The sequence below is a fragment of the Narcine bancroftii genome, chromosome 3, assembly GCF_036971445.1.
Source record: "Narcine bancroftii isolate sNarBan1 chromosome 3, sNarBan1.hap1, whole genome shotgun sequence".
In the NCBI taxonomy this organism is placed as follows: domain Eukaryota; kingdom Metazoa; phylum Chordata; class Chondrichthyes; order Torpediniformes; family Narcinidae; genus Narcine; species Narcine bancroftii.
In genome coordinates, this window is record NC_091471.1 from 182,573,895 (window position 1) to 182,588,503 (window position 14,609).

Genomic DNA, 14,609 nt, shown 5'->3' on the forward strand with positions numbered 1-14,609 from the left:
CATGACCATTAATGATCGACAAATAAGCAAAGTTGCACCTCCCCTCACTGCTGCTAGTCCTGATGTAGTCACACTGGTGAAGGACATGGGGGAGGGGGCAGAAGAATAAACATTAGTAGGTTGTTGCCAACCTCGCAAACACTTTCTTCCCTCTTCACCTTAGTCCTGACTCCCAGGATCAAATTTGTCTTCACCTTGGAGAGCAGTCAGTATACATTTTGTCTGTCTCAAGGCAATGTGCACAGCCCCACATTGTGTCACAGGTTAATCGCTTGTGACTTAGAAAATATCAATCTTTGCCTGGATATCTCGGTGTCACATTACTTTGATGATATCCTCATCTGTGGGTCCTCCGAGGAAGCAGTAGCACAAGTCCTCGACATGTTATTAAACTCGCTGTGGGAGCAAGGATGGGCCATTAACCAGGAAAAGGTACAGGGTCCCAGTTAAACAGTCCTGTTCCCGGGCATCCAGTCCAGTGGCACTCTGCAGCAGAGAAATTCTTGTGGCAAAATCTTCAATGCAGTGGTGTCCATCAACAAAGTTAAGACACAAAGGTTTGGGTTACTGGCGCCAACATGTTCCCATCTCACCCTGCTCCTCCGTCCACTCTAAACCGTTGCCAGGAAAAAGAAAGCTGTATTTCAGTGGGAACATGAACAACAAACTGCATTTGAAATGGCAAAATAGGCCGTTAAACTGTTAATGCCGTTTGCACCCTGCCAGACTGGAGTGCTCTTTGAATTACAGAACTCTGGCCACAAAGACCATAGCTGAGCGGACTCTCTGGCCAAAAGAGTGAGGTCACTTCAGGACCAGGTCCCTCCATGAAGCTGCCTCCTGCTGTCAGCTGCTTGCCTGCTACCTCGCCCTGCTAGCTACAGAGCACCAAATGGCAGCAGAGACTCTCACACACCAACCATACCTTCTCATCATGTGATGGCTTAAATCTGTAGGAGCCACCCATAAGGAAGGCATAGTTAAGGGGAAGTTGTACAGAGTGGACGGCATGGAGGCTGGTCCCGAAGGGGTAATCTGCTTACATGAACAGAGCATGTCCCTTCCGAAAGTGATGACCCCCCCCCCCCCCCCACCCAAATAACCCATAGTTACAGCCTTCTCCAGTGGCCTGGAGCCAACAGTTTGATGCCCTTGACACCAGACAGCAACATGAAGCTTGGTTTACTGATGGCTCCAGCTGCTGGACCTGCAGCAAAGAGCAGTGGAAGACACCAGGGGTAAAATACTTACACAAAAGGAGGCAGGAGGGTCCGACCCAACTGGATGAGCTGGTGGTTGTGGTGGTTACTCTAAAAAAGACTACCGGGCCGATCCATTTCTACACGGATTCCTGGTCCGTGGCAAAGGGCAAAGCATCATAGATGGCCTGGTGGCAAGAGATGGAGTGGCAGATCCATGGCCGGCCACCCTTTCTGGGGACAACAGCATTGATTGTTCATTTGGGAGGTGGCAAATCAAATAATGGTCAGAGTCCACCATGTGTATGTGCACATCTCCAGAGAAACCGCTGAAGCTGCCCACAATGATGATCAAATTTTCTCCGCCACCATTTGCCCCAAGCAGAGTGACCCCAGACCTTTGGCACTGTGGGTGCACTGTAAAAATGGGCATATGTGGGCTAATGAGACGTGACAATGGGAAGAGGGTCTACGGGTCTCGCTCTCTCATGATGAAGCAATCCCCCCTCCCTCTTACACAACATTGCATCCAGTGACCCCCCCCCCCCTAATGGGGTTGGTGTTTCAAGAGCCATTTTATTCCCCTCCCTACAATGTGAGAAACACTAAAGTCCCAATTCTCAGAGTGACTCCCAACTGGTGAACAGGGCTGGAGAATATTGGTGCAGGCGTTTTGATGACTGCTGGTTGAACTTGTCAGTAGGTCACAGCAAGTGTGAGTGAGAATGGTACCCAGGTGTGCCAGTGATCACAGCCGAAGGCATAGCAAGTCTAAGAGTTTCATGGATACTCAATGGCACTCACTGGATATGCAGACATTGCGCCTACACCTGTCTTCTCATGGGATGGTACAGTTGTTGTTTTGCAGGATGCGTTGTGCCTTGCATCCACCACCTTAAACCACCTTGTGGAGCTCCCAGCCTATCATGGACACTGGGACAGAAGCATAATCACTGAGGTGGAAAGGTTCTGGATGATTCTCCCAGTATGCCACTGCTCACTTGTCTCATGAAGTAACCTACATGAGCAATATTCTGGAGACATTAGCCAATGAGGCAGTTTAACACTGTGACACTCAGTGTATACTGTGACATGAGTGGCAGCGGAGCTGACAGCCATCTGCATGGTTACCTTGCAGAACCAGATGGCCCTGGACTACCTACATGCTGCTACTCAAGGTGATATCAGTACAGTGATTGGTAAAGAATGCTGCACTTTCATTCCAAATGAATCGGGAAACATCACTCATCTGGCTGAACGTTTCCGAGAGATGGTGGGAAAAACTGAAAAAAACAAGGTACCAGTTGCTGCATCACAACTCCTCTTGGGGAAGCTGGTGGCCATTTGGGGCTCTGGGGAGTTGGTGGGCTATTCCCATTCACTGGTTCACTACTATCACTCTTGTGGTATTGGGGTTTTGTCTTTTCTGTTGCCTTTGTAAATTTATCATGAAGGCTCCTAGACTGTATTGATGTATTTAATGATTGGTGAGTGTCAAGACTTCCAAAGGGTGGAATGTAGTGTGGATTATAGAGGGTCATGGAACCCCTCCATCTGGAATCTGATTGGAGTACGGATTGCAGAGGGGCATATGACCTCTCCATCTAGAACCTGATCAGGATTCACCTCACCTGCCAATCAAGTTCTTGCCTTGCCCACAGGTCAGCACATACCTGCTCATTGGCACCTTTAATTGCCTCATCAATACCTGAGCTGGACTCTTCAGCTGAGGGCACTCTCAAGCCCATCACATGTGAACAATCTTCCCATTCTCTTCTTGGATGATGCTGAGCTCCAGTCCAGCTTAGGAAATGATAGAGGATCATTGGTAAGGTGTGTGCAGACAAAGGGTTGGGGGCTGTAGTATTGTGGGCCTAGTGTTCCTAGTTTAGTTAGATAAGAGCTGCGCCTGCCAGGATATCAAGGGGTGCTGGGTATTGTATGTTGTAACATGATTGTAAAGCCTTCTACCTGCAAGTAGTTGTGAGTATTATTTAATCTGGTGAGTGTGTGTATGTGTGTGTCTTTTACCCCTGTCGAGACTCTCCTGCATGTGTAAATAAAAACTACTGTTCAATCAGCTGCGTTCAGACTCATTATCCCTGGGATCCATTGAACTGGTTTCACACAAACAACATGACTGCTCCTCATTGGCTGTTAAAGGAGCCAATGGTGTTTTATTTTAAAATCTTGTGACCATGGTGCGTGGGCCCACGATGGTGCCTCCTGTGTTTGACAGCAGGCTCAAGGGTTTACAGACTCTGGGGAAGCAGAGGACTGATGCAGAGGATAAGAAAATAGGGAGATTACCTCCCCGTTCGAGAAGGAGAAGCAGAAGAGACGATCCTACGGTATGGTGACCATGGCGGCTGACTGGTGAGAAGCTCTGCTGAAGAACGCTCTGGCAGTGTGCTGTTGGTGAATCCTGCTGAGGAACCCATGCAAGCTACAGGCTACTGGTGACTTTCAATCAAAGAACTCAAACCAGGCTTCTGACTGCTAGAGACTGGCTGAAGGATACTAAGTATCAGAACCGGGATGCGAGAGGGTGCCGAAGACACTGAAGATTTCCTAATCGTGTTGGAGGTTTGGATATGAAGCTTGTGTTGCTGATGGCTGTGTCCTTGTGGTCGCAGAGTCTGTGGGGGTGCTGGGTATCAAGCGTCACTGAAGAGACTTCTTTGCTTCTCTTTTTCTGACTGTAAGGGTGCCAGGAAATTTCTGCTGATGGTGAAACTTTGTCTTAATGCAATTTTGTATATTATTGAATCTGTTTTATGACATGATCATAAAAGAACCTTGAATCTCGGAGCACATTTATTTCTCTCGGTCTAATTTAGTTACAACAGTTCACAAGCACATTTACTTGCCATTTAGTTCTCATTCAGATTTAATGGAAATTAATCCAAAATCTTAATCTGCCTTCTTTAATAAATTAGTTTAACTTTATTGGTAGAATTAATTTAGCATATTTATAAGGTTCAGTTACAATTCATAATCAATTCCAGCGTGTGATAACATTAGTTGCCTTCCAAATTGCACTATTCAGAATGTTTTCCCCAGTGAATTTCAGCTTATGTAATCGATTGTTTGTGGGATCGCCTTTGTGTCACTTTTCCATCAGGACCCATCAGAAAGCCCATGCAATTCAACTATTGCATTAGATGGTTTTATACAAATGTTTTCACTCTGATGCCTGCTGAAAACAATGAATTTCGTGACTTTTTCATGACAATAAATTCTGATTCTGAATTATTGGCTCTCAGGTATTCTTAGGCCAGTGAGGGGGAGAGACCGGCAGCGTGAGTTGGGCCGGTGAGGGAAAAGGGGGGTGGGGGTGAGATTGTCAGCACGAGTCAGATGGGTGGAGACCAGCAGTGCAAACCTGGCCGGCAAGGGAAGAGACCGGCAGTGTGAGTCGGGCAGGCAGGAGACTGGCAGTATGAGTTGGACTGGTGGGGGGGAGACGGCAGCACAACTGGAAGTGGGTGTGGGTGGATACGGCAGCACAATTTAGATGGGTTTAAATCTGACTTTCTGAAATCCGGAAAAATCCAAAATTTGGAACACACTGTCCCCCAAGGGTTCTGGATAAAGGTTCATGTACCTGTATTATACTTCAGACTTCTGAGATCTCCCAGTGAATGCATGGAACTCAATGAAAGTTAAATATTCCAAACTTTGTTTCATAATGTACATTTTGTGGCCAGACACCCCTTTTCCTTCCACCTATCACTATCTCTCTTGTACAGATCAAAATGCCATAATACTTTGAACAAAAATAGAATACTGCAGATAGTAAAATATTGAAATAAAATGTCTGAAATATTTGGCATGTCAGGAAGTATCTGTGGGTCAAGAAACAGAGATAATATTCCAAGTCATTGACTTTTGCCTTCAACCTAGGAAAAGATGGAATAAAAAAAAAGTTTTCAGATAAAAGCATATTTGATGAAAATATTTCAAAGATAGTTAAATATTATCAAAAAAAATTATAAATATTTAAAATGGAAGTGGTTTACTAGTCAACATAGGTTCCTTGGAAGATGAGAAAGGGAGATTGATATTGAATAATGAGGAAATGGCTGAGGCATAGAACTGATATTTTATGTCAGTTGAAGACACATCCAGCAGGCCAAAGAGGAGTGTTAGGGATGCAAAGGGAGGTGAGGACATTGATAAAATAATTGTCACAAAAGAGGTAGTGATGAGCAAACTAATGGGACTGAAGGCAGACCAATCCCCTAGTCATGATGGGATGCATCCCAGGGTACTGAAGGAAATGGTGGGTATTATAGTTGATGTATTGGTAGTCATTTACCAAAATTATCTGGATTCTGGGCAGGCCCCAGCAGATTAGAAAGCAGGAGGTCATGCCACATTTTGAAAAGGGATGTAGGCAGAAGATGGGTAAGGCTGCACCTGGAGTACTGTGTGCAGTTCTGGTCTTCATACTTGAGGAAGGATATACTGGCCTTGGAGGCAGCCCCAAGGAGGTTCACCAGGTTGATCCCGAAGATGACGGAGTTGACCTACGAGGTGAGACTAAATCGTCTGGGATTATACTTACTCAAGTTCAGGAGAGGAGATCTTATAGAAACATATAAAGTGATGAAAGGGATAGATAAGATAGAGGCAGGAAAATTGTTTTCACTGGTAGTTGAGACCAGAACTAGGATACATAGCCTCAAGGCTCAGGGAAGTAGATTTAAGATGGAGATGAGGGAAAATTGTTTTTCACAGAGAGTAGTGAATCTGTGCAATTCTCTGCCCAGGTAATTAAACATATTTAAGGTTAAGTTTTAAAGATTTTTACATTAAAAAAATAATTAAAGGACATGGGGAAAGGCAGGTAGGTGGAGTTGAGTCAATGATCAGGCCAGCCATTATCTCATTGAATGGTGGAGCAGGTTTGATGGGCCAGATGGCCGACTCCTGCTCCTTTTTCTTATGTTCTTATGTAAACCAGGAAACAATTTTTAAAATGGTCAATTATTTAAAATTTTAAACAATCAAGGACATGTAAAATAAATTCTTAACAAAATTAAGAATGATTATTGAAATAATGGAATTGTCCTAATGCCTACTCAATCCCCTCATAGCCATTCCTCTCATAAAATGAATGGAGCCATCTTCCTCTGTTATATCTAATCTCGGGCACATTTTGTTCATTCCTTTTAGAACTGTACTTACTGTTACTTTCATAGAGATATGTGATGGCAACGGGAGATTTATGTGTATAGTAAATCTGTGCATTTTTTAAAAACGTGTTGCAGCAAGCTCTCTGTGTGCCCATAAAGCCTCAGATTATTCCATCATGTTAAAACTTTGCTGACAAACATGTAAATGTATCCAGGTGTGAATATTGAAGAGGTTAAAAATAAATAGTTTGAAGAGATCCTGATTTTTGTTTTAATAACAAAAACTGGCCAGTTTAGCAGGTCCTGAGCAGGTAATCTGGTGGTGTGAAAGGTCCTATCTGGGCAGGGTGAGTAAAATTAAACCAGAGTCTGACTTTTGGTGGGGGCAAGTAACAGAGCCAGGCCGAACTAACTCGTTAATCACTGTGGCGGAGTGAATTGTCTACTTGACTTACCAAGTACTATTAGTGATGTTAGTTCCTGTGTGTTTGTGTCAGTCTGGCAGTTATATTTCACAGTGCGGCCGGCGGCACTCTGACAGCCCCGCCGACTGTACAGTTATATGCTACAGCCCTGCCGACTGCACAGTTATATTCCACAGTATGGCCTGGCACTGTGAAATATACCTGCAGTCAGCTGGGTTGTCAGTTGCAATGTCACTTGCAATGTCACCGCTGGAGGTAAATCAGGTAAATCAAGGTGCAGTGGGAAATGCTCCCCAGGTGCAGCATGCCTGGTAAGTTTACCCACTTCCTAGGAGGGTTGGTGATGTGAAAGGGGCTAAGGATGATCCTGAATGCTTCAGATTCAAAACATGCTGAATTATTATATTGGATGAAGGGAAGAAACAATCCAAGGAACTAATTATACCCAGGTCCCCCAGCCTTGTGTTTACATCACCGGCTCCTATACCTCGGTATCTGGTGTATCTAGCAGTGAATTATTCAGTGGGAAAAGCATCAATTTGCAATAGTTCTCTACAAATTCATTACAAGAAAATCATGTTAATGAGGTGTTAACAGCACTAAAACATTTCAATAAATGATATAGATGATAATCTTGGTGCAAGAAATTCATCCACCCTGCTGCTGAGTTTTTTGTCAATAATGTTTTGACAAAACATTTAGGTGGGAGATGGCATCAGGACTGGAGAGAGAGATGCAAGAAATGTGGTCCAATCTGTGCAGTAGATTGTTTCTGGTGAGATTTTCAACCACATTAGCGTTAATGCCAACTAGCACAGTTCTCTTGCAACAAAAAGGAACTTTTAATATCTGTGAAGCCTCAGACTCTTATTTTAAAGATCAAGTAGATCTCTGTAGCCCTGAAGAAGGGTTCCCACAAATCGTTGTCAGCCATTCGTTCTCTCCCACTGATGCTGCTCAACCCATTGAGTTCCATCAGCTCATCCCGTGTGTCTCCGGATACCCTGCCGTCAAGAGCAAGGTGTTGCAGAGTCTCCGACAAGCATCCTCAAACAAGCCAATCCTAACCGGGCTTTCAATTACCACCCTCTGAAATTATTTCAGCAGGATTTCCTGAAAATCAAGTCGTTAGAAAGAATCCTACAGAAAGAAAAATGGTTCCATGTTAATTTGAGAAAAAATGGCTGACAAAAAGAGGTGCTTATTGCAGATGTGTTATAGGAAGGCTCCTGCGCCATTCTGTGCACGCAGGCAGGCTCTGCTGATATTAGCATGCACATTGCTCAGTTGGCCAAGCTATTCCTGACTTCTACAAAGCAGCAGCAAACATGGAGCATTGTGTTTGTCAAAGATCAGGAGGGACAGTCTGCAAAGTTTGTGAAGCAAGGCTTCTGGGAGCAAGAATGTCACTGACATTGACTTTGAGACCAATGCAGGTGCTTTTATTTATTTGCTATTTCAGGTTTGTCTTGCAAATAAACACAGGTGCCAGCAACTGCTCTCAAAGTCAAAGTCAGGGTCAGCCTCTCTCACAAGCTTGCCTCTGGATACCAGCAGGCTATCGCCGCTTGCACATGCCTCTGCACATGCCTCTCATGACACTTTGCTGCACCCTACTGCACAGATTGGACCACATTTCTTGCATCTCTCTCTCCAGTCCTGATGCCATCTCCCACCTAAAACATTAACTCTATTTCTCCTTCCACAAATGCTGCTTGTCCTGATGTTTCCCCCTCTATCAGGGCTTTATTTCAGATTCTCAGCATCTGCAGTTCTGATTTTTCAGTTCCTGCTATTAGTGACTTTTACACAAGAAAGCTGTTTGGCAGGTGCACTGTTCTCCCTCTGCCTTCCTCTCCTCACCCTCAGAGGACCTTTGCAGCCTCTCCCATCATTGTATCACATCTCGATTTCTTGCCAACACTGCCTTGTAGCTGAATGAGTGCTGGCTGTTTCATGCCATGAACCTTTAAAGGTTACTTCCTGAGGTCAAACAATGAAAGGCACGACTAGTGCTTGAAATTCAATACTGTTCCTGAAACAGTATTGTGCTGTATAAGGGAGCCTCAAGGTGTTGCTTTGGAACACGTGCTAATTAACCATTTTTCTTCCCTTTAAAAATATTTGTATTAATTTGATAGAGAAATATTACATGTATATATGGTTTAGATATTAATTAATTACAGCTTTTATATAATGCAATAGTCACATCAATTATACATTGTCATATAATTCTCAAAAAAAGTGAAAAATCCTTAAGAATTTCACCTCCTAATTCTAATATTGAGATGCACATTGTGATTTAAATAGACCAATCTCTTCTTGTTGTGGAAAAAAAAAGAAATAACAAAAGTTAAAAAAAAATAAAAAAAGGAAGATAAAATCCCCCATACTAATCTACCCCCTCTCACTGAACCCGGTCACGGTCACGGTGACGAGCAAATAAATTATAAGGAATCGAGTATCAGCTCTCGGACGTTGGATAGAAACCCCAACTCAAGACCTTGGTTTTTCAAAATGTTTTTGAAGAAGGATATTAAGATGCTTGTCTGGGAAATAAAGGAGGCAGATGTAAGATATAAGCAGCTGGGCTGATTCCGTTGAGGAGTTTGAGGGCTGCAGGAAGACACAACAAAAATAGGAGGGCATAAAAGGGACAAAGGTATCCCTGGCAGATAAAGGCGAATCATAAAAGATTCTAGTCAATATATTAAAAGGGTAACTAGGGAGCGAATAATACTAATGTAGTAATTTATGAGTGGTGCCATGAGGAATGACCAGGAATATCCTAGGATGTTGTGGAAAGCAAGAGAAGAGATTGCTGAAGCCCAGGCAGAATTTTTTTTATGTGCCTTCATTGGAGTTGTACTGCAACAGTGGAGGATAACTAATGTGGTGCCTCAGGAAGGGCTCCAACCAAGGATGAACTAGACTGGACACATCAGTGGTGGAAAGTTATGATAATAATGTTTTTGTTGTCAGAAACATTGCACGATGCACATATCCACCAAAATTCTTACTTGCTGCAGCTAAAATGGTACTTCCTCATAAAACTACAAAAGTATACATTAACTAAATTTAAAATCAATAGAAAAGATAGATAGATAATAGATATTGACAGTTATTAAGTGCAAGAAAACAGGTGGCATTACAATCATGCAAACAATTCTTTTGTGGTGTTTGCTGAAGTACATGGTTAATGTACCAAGGGAAGGTTCAAGATCCAGATAGACATTGGAAATAAACTGTCCTTGAAACTAGAGAAGCTGGTTTTCAGGATTCTGTACCTTTTGCCTGAAGATAGCAGTGAAAACAGGTTGTGACTGCAGGGTCCTTTATGTTGGCAGCCTTCTTGAGGCAGCATCCTGCATAGATATCTACAATGGATGGGAGGCAAGTCACTAGGGTGGACCTGACTATGTTTGGTACCTTCTGCATTTCTGAGCACTTGAACAACCTGTCCTATGACTGGAAAGGATTCTGAAGGGCAGGATTTTTTTATGCTTGGATAGACAAGGACTGATGTGCGATCATCAGGCATGGTTTTGCTCATGGGAGATCCTGTCTCATAAATTAGATTGCTTTTTTTTGACAAGGTGACGAAGGTGACGTAGACTTTCCAACGGCCCTTGATGAGGACCCGTGAGGTAGGCTGGTCCAGACACTTAGAATATACTAGATCCAGGGTGAGAAAGCCAATAAGATTTTTTTTTTAATTGGCTCAGTGGAAAAGAGACAGGATAATAGTGGACCTGCTTTTCAGATTGGAGACCTGTAGCCAGTGGAATTCCATAAGGATCGGTGCAGGGGTCATTCATTGTTTAGCATTGGTGGCAGACCAATTGATTTGCAGATCTAGAGAGAGCTATAGTCAAGTCAGGGAAAAGAGTTTAAAAAAGTATTTAGCTGGTCTCAGTGCATTAGCGGTGGACCAATCAATTTGCAGAGTGAGAAAACTACACTCAAGTCAGGGAAAAGGGGCGTTTCATGGATCTCATTGCGAGAGCAGGACTGAATGAGAGGAAAAGGGTTTAAAAAGCAGTGAGGGAGGTAGGTGCTTGTTTACACTTCTCCATTGGCTAATTAGCAATAACCAAGATAAGGAAGGTAAGGTCAAGCAGAGTAGCCATTGAGTGAGTGGACCAATGTAGGCGTGCGAACGTGAGGCTTTGGTTCGAGAGGCAGAGGTGAAGGTGTAAGAGTTGAGGCAAATAAAGGACAGGTTTTTCTAACTCTTTCCTCTTTAATACAGACACTTCTACCTACCCTGAGAGTTCTCATCAGTGATTCTCACCAGATATTATATTCCTCCTGATGCCGATAACAAACAGGAACTTGCAGACCTGCATGATGTGCTCATTAAACAAGAAACAGCCCAGCCCAATGCACTACAAGTCCTAGTCAGTGACTTTAAACCCGGCCTGCATCAACAAAACCCTGCCTAACTACCATTATCGGAAAGGGAATGAGTGTAAGGAAATACCTGATGGAGTTTAACTCTGATTTATGTGATGTGCTGGAATTTTGAAAATTAACCCAGGACTGAACATACACAGTGAATAGCAGATGTCTCAGGTATACACATTAATGAAAAGACTTTGGGATATAAGTACGTTGATCCCTAAAAATTACAACAGTTTGTTGGGGTGGTGATGAAGTCACATGGGATGTTTCACACTATCAGCCAAAGCATTGAGTACAGGAATTGGAACAACATGCTACAATTGTAAAATCATTGGTTAGGCTGATCTTGGTGTATTGTTCTCATTTCTGGCTGCAATGCTAAAGGAAGTATGTGATCAAGATAGAGGGGGTACCAACAATATTCAGAGGAATATTGCAGACACTGGAGAGCTTAAGTTGAAAGGGGAGATTGAAGAGGCTGAGTCTAATTTTCCTTGAGTGAAGGAGGCTGAGGGGTGACCTAATAGAGGTATCTAAAGTTTTGAAAGGCAGAGATAGGCCAGATAGTCACAGTCATTTTCTCCATGTAGGGGAGTATAAAACTATCAGGCATTGGTTTAAGGTGAGACGGAAGGTTTTGTTTCATTCTATGAGCAGACTAACAGGTTATCTCTAACATTCATACAGCCATGAATAAAGCCCAATTACAGGTCATAGGATTGCAATGAATAGGAAGATCAATTCGCACAAACTAAGAGCTGCATGCACTGTTAAGCAGTTTATTCAAGAGCCTAATGGCTGTGTGGAAGACAATGTCTTTGAGCCGACTGGTGCATGTATTCATATTCTTGAGCCTTCTCTCTGATGGGAGACAGTAAAAGAGAGTCTGTTAAGGTTATGATTGGTCTTTCAATATGTTGGCTGCCTTTCTGAGACAGCAGGAAATATAGATGGAGTACATGGAGTGGAGATAAGCTTGTGTTATGTTCTGAGCTGCATTTTTCCAATCTTGAGCTGAGCAACTCCCATCCCAGACTGTAATGCATCCAATAAGTATGCTTTCAGTGGTGCATCTACAGAAGTTGTTAGGAGACTGGGGAAAACATACCAAACTTATTCAGTCTTCAAAAAAAGTAGAGGCAATTTGAGCACTGTCTTGACCATCACATTAGTGTGTTTGTCCCAGGTCAGGGCACTGGAGATAGTTATTCCTAAAACCTTGAATCTATTTCTTTTTTTTCAACTTTGTTGCTGGAGCAGCAAAGTTTATGTAACGGTTCGCATAACGCTGTCACAGTGCCAGTGACCCAGGTTCGGATCCTGCCCTGACTGTAAGGAGTTTGTACGTTCTCCTCATGTCTGCATGGGTTTCCTCTGGGTGCTCCAATTTTCTCCCACCCTCCAAAACCTTCAGAGCTGTAGGTCAATTTGGCGGCATGGGCTTGTGAGTCAAAAGGGCCTGTTACCATGCTGTATGCCTAAAAAAATATTGTTAAAGATATTATTGAGGCTGAGAGGGATGTTGTAACTTTGATACATGCCTCCAGTCTTTCAATCTCTTTCCTGTATTCCATCTCCTCGCTATTTGATACCCAGGTTTATCACTGTGCTGTCACCCACAAGTTTGAAGATGGAGTTGGAATGGTATTTACCTGTTCAGTAGTGGGTTGTAGAGGCAGTGTATTAGGGGAGGGAGTACACATTCTTGAGGAGTGCTGGTATTAATTGTGATCATAGAAGAGATGTTACCGATCTTAGGGGTGGCACGGTTGGTGTAGCGGTTTGTGCAATGCCTTTTCAGCACCAGTTATCAGGACTGGGGTTCGAATCCCATGCTGTCTGTAAGGAGTTCATACATTCTTCCTGTGTCTGCGTGGGTTTTCTCCGGGAGCTCTGGTTTCCTCCCTCCATTAAAAATGTACCAGGGGTGTAAGTTAATTTAGTATGAATTAGGTGGCATGGACTTATGGGCAAAAATGGCCTGTTACTGTGCTGTATGTATATCTAAATTTAAAATTAAATTTAAAAAAAATTGATCTTCACTGATTGTGGTCTGCTAGACATGAAGTCAAGCACCCAGTTTCAGAGAGGAGCACTTAGGCCATGAAGTTTGCAAATAAGTTTTCTGGGGACTATGGCACTGAAGCCAGAGTCTGTGAACAGTAATCTAACTTAGGTGTCCTTGGCATCCAGGTGTTCTTGGGCCAAGTGGAGTGCGAGGGGGATAGCATCTGCCAAGGACCTGCTTAGCCAGTTGGCAAATAGAAGTGAGTCTCAATTGGCTTGGAAGCTGGAGTTGATGGGAGCCATGACTAGCCTCTCAAAGCACTTCATGATAGTGGATGTCAAAGCCTGATGTCAACAGTCATTTAGGCTCATTATTTGGAACTGGTGTGATGATAAGCTTCAACATGACTGTAAGTATATCTTGCTGTTGATCTGTGCAGGATATCAGGACACATCTTGGGACTCAGTCAGGGCTGGTCACTTTCCACTGCTGGAAGGCAGTCTTAACTTCAATAGCAGTGACATTGCATGTGGTCATCAATCTGGAAGGTAAGGGGAATTCAGGACAATTCTATTCACAAAGTGGGTAGTGGATATATGGAAAGAGCTGTTGGAGGAATTGGAAGAAGTAGGTACAATGACAATCTTAAAAAGACAATTGGACAGCTAGATGAATAGGAAAGGTTTGGAGGGATATGGCCCAAACAGAGGCAAATGGGATTATCATGGATAGGCATTTTTGTCATCATGGATGAGTGGCTAAAGAGCCTAATTCTGTGCTGCATAACCATGAAGCTATGAATCTATAAGATGGCTAAGGCCACTTTAATATTGGAACATGACACAGCTGTCCCTTCTTCAGTATGCATTGAGATGTTGTCAGTTTGTAGAATGTATTAACATTCCACATATTAACAAATTATTTTCAAAAGACTGAAAGGAATGAATGATTAACACTTCCTGATTTTAGATTTTATTATTGGGTGATTAATATACTTAATTTACTTTTATTATTACATTTGGATAAGTCAGTGAATCATCCCTTTTGGGTAGAAATAGAACTGATGTTTTCCAAAAAAATGTCTATGTTGGTAATTTTAGGATTTTTTGGACCATTTTCCTTTTCTAAATTGACACAATCTGTTAATGAGAAATAGGTTGAGAATATGGGCTCAATTTAGAAAATTATTTGAGTTTAATAGCTTTTCTTCTGGCTAATCCCATTATAGATAATAATCTTTTTCAGATGACTCTGCTGGACATAGGTTTCAAGGAATGGTATAGATTAAGTTGTAGCAGACTTCAACAGGGATTTTATCAGAAGGCTACACCTGCCAATTGGAGTCAGGTGACTCAGGCTTTTGAATTTGAAAAGCTCAGATAGCAGGAAGCTGATTGGGTAATAGTGATCTTGTGACACAGGGTGGTATTAG

The 14,609-nt window shown here is 42.8% G+C and overlaps 1 long non-coding RNA gene across 1 annotated transcript in view; it reads left to right on the forward strand.

Moving 5' to 3' along the window:
• The first annotated feature begins 2,343 nt into the window (after positions 1 to 2,343).
• The window catches only part of LOC138756323 (uncharacterized), a 48,322-nt gene continuing 36,056 nt past the window's right edge, over positions 2,344 to 14,609 (forward strand). The window contains exon 1 of the long non-coding RNA XR_011352991.1: positions 2,344 to 2,496. This is a non-coding gene — a long non-coding RNA (uncharacterized lncRNA). The remainder of the gene's footprint in view (positions 2,497 to 14,609) is intronic.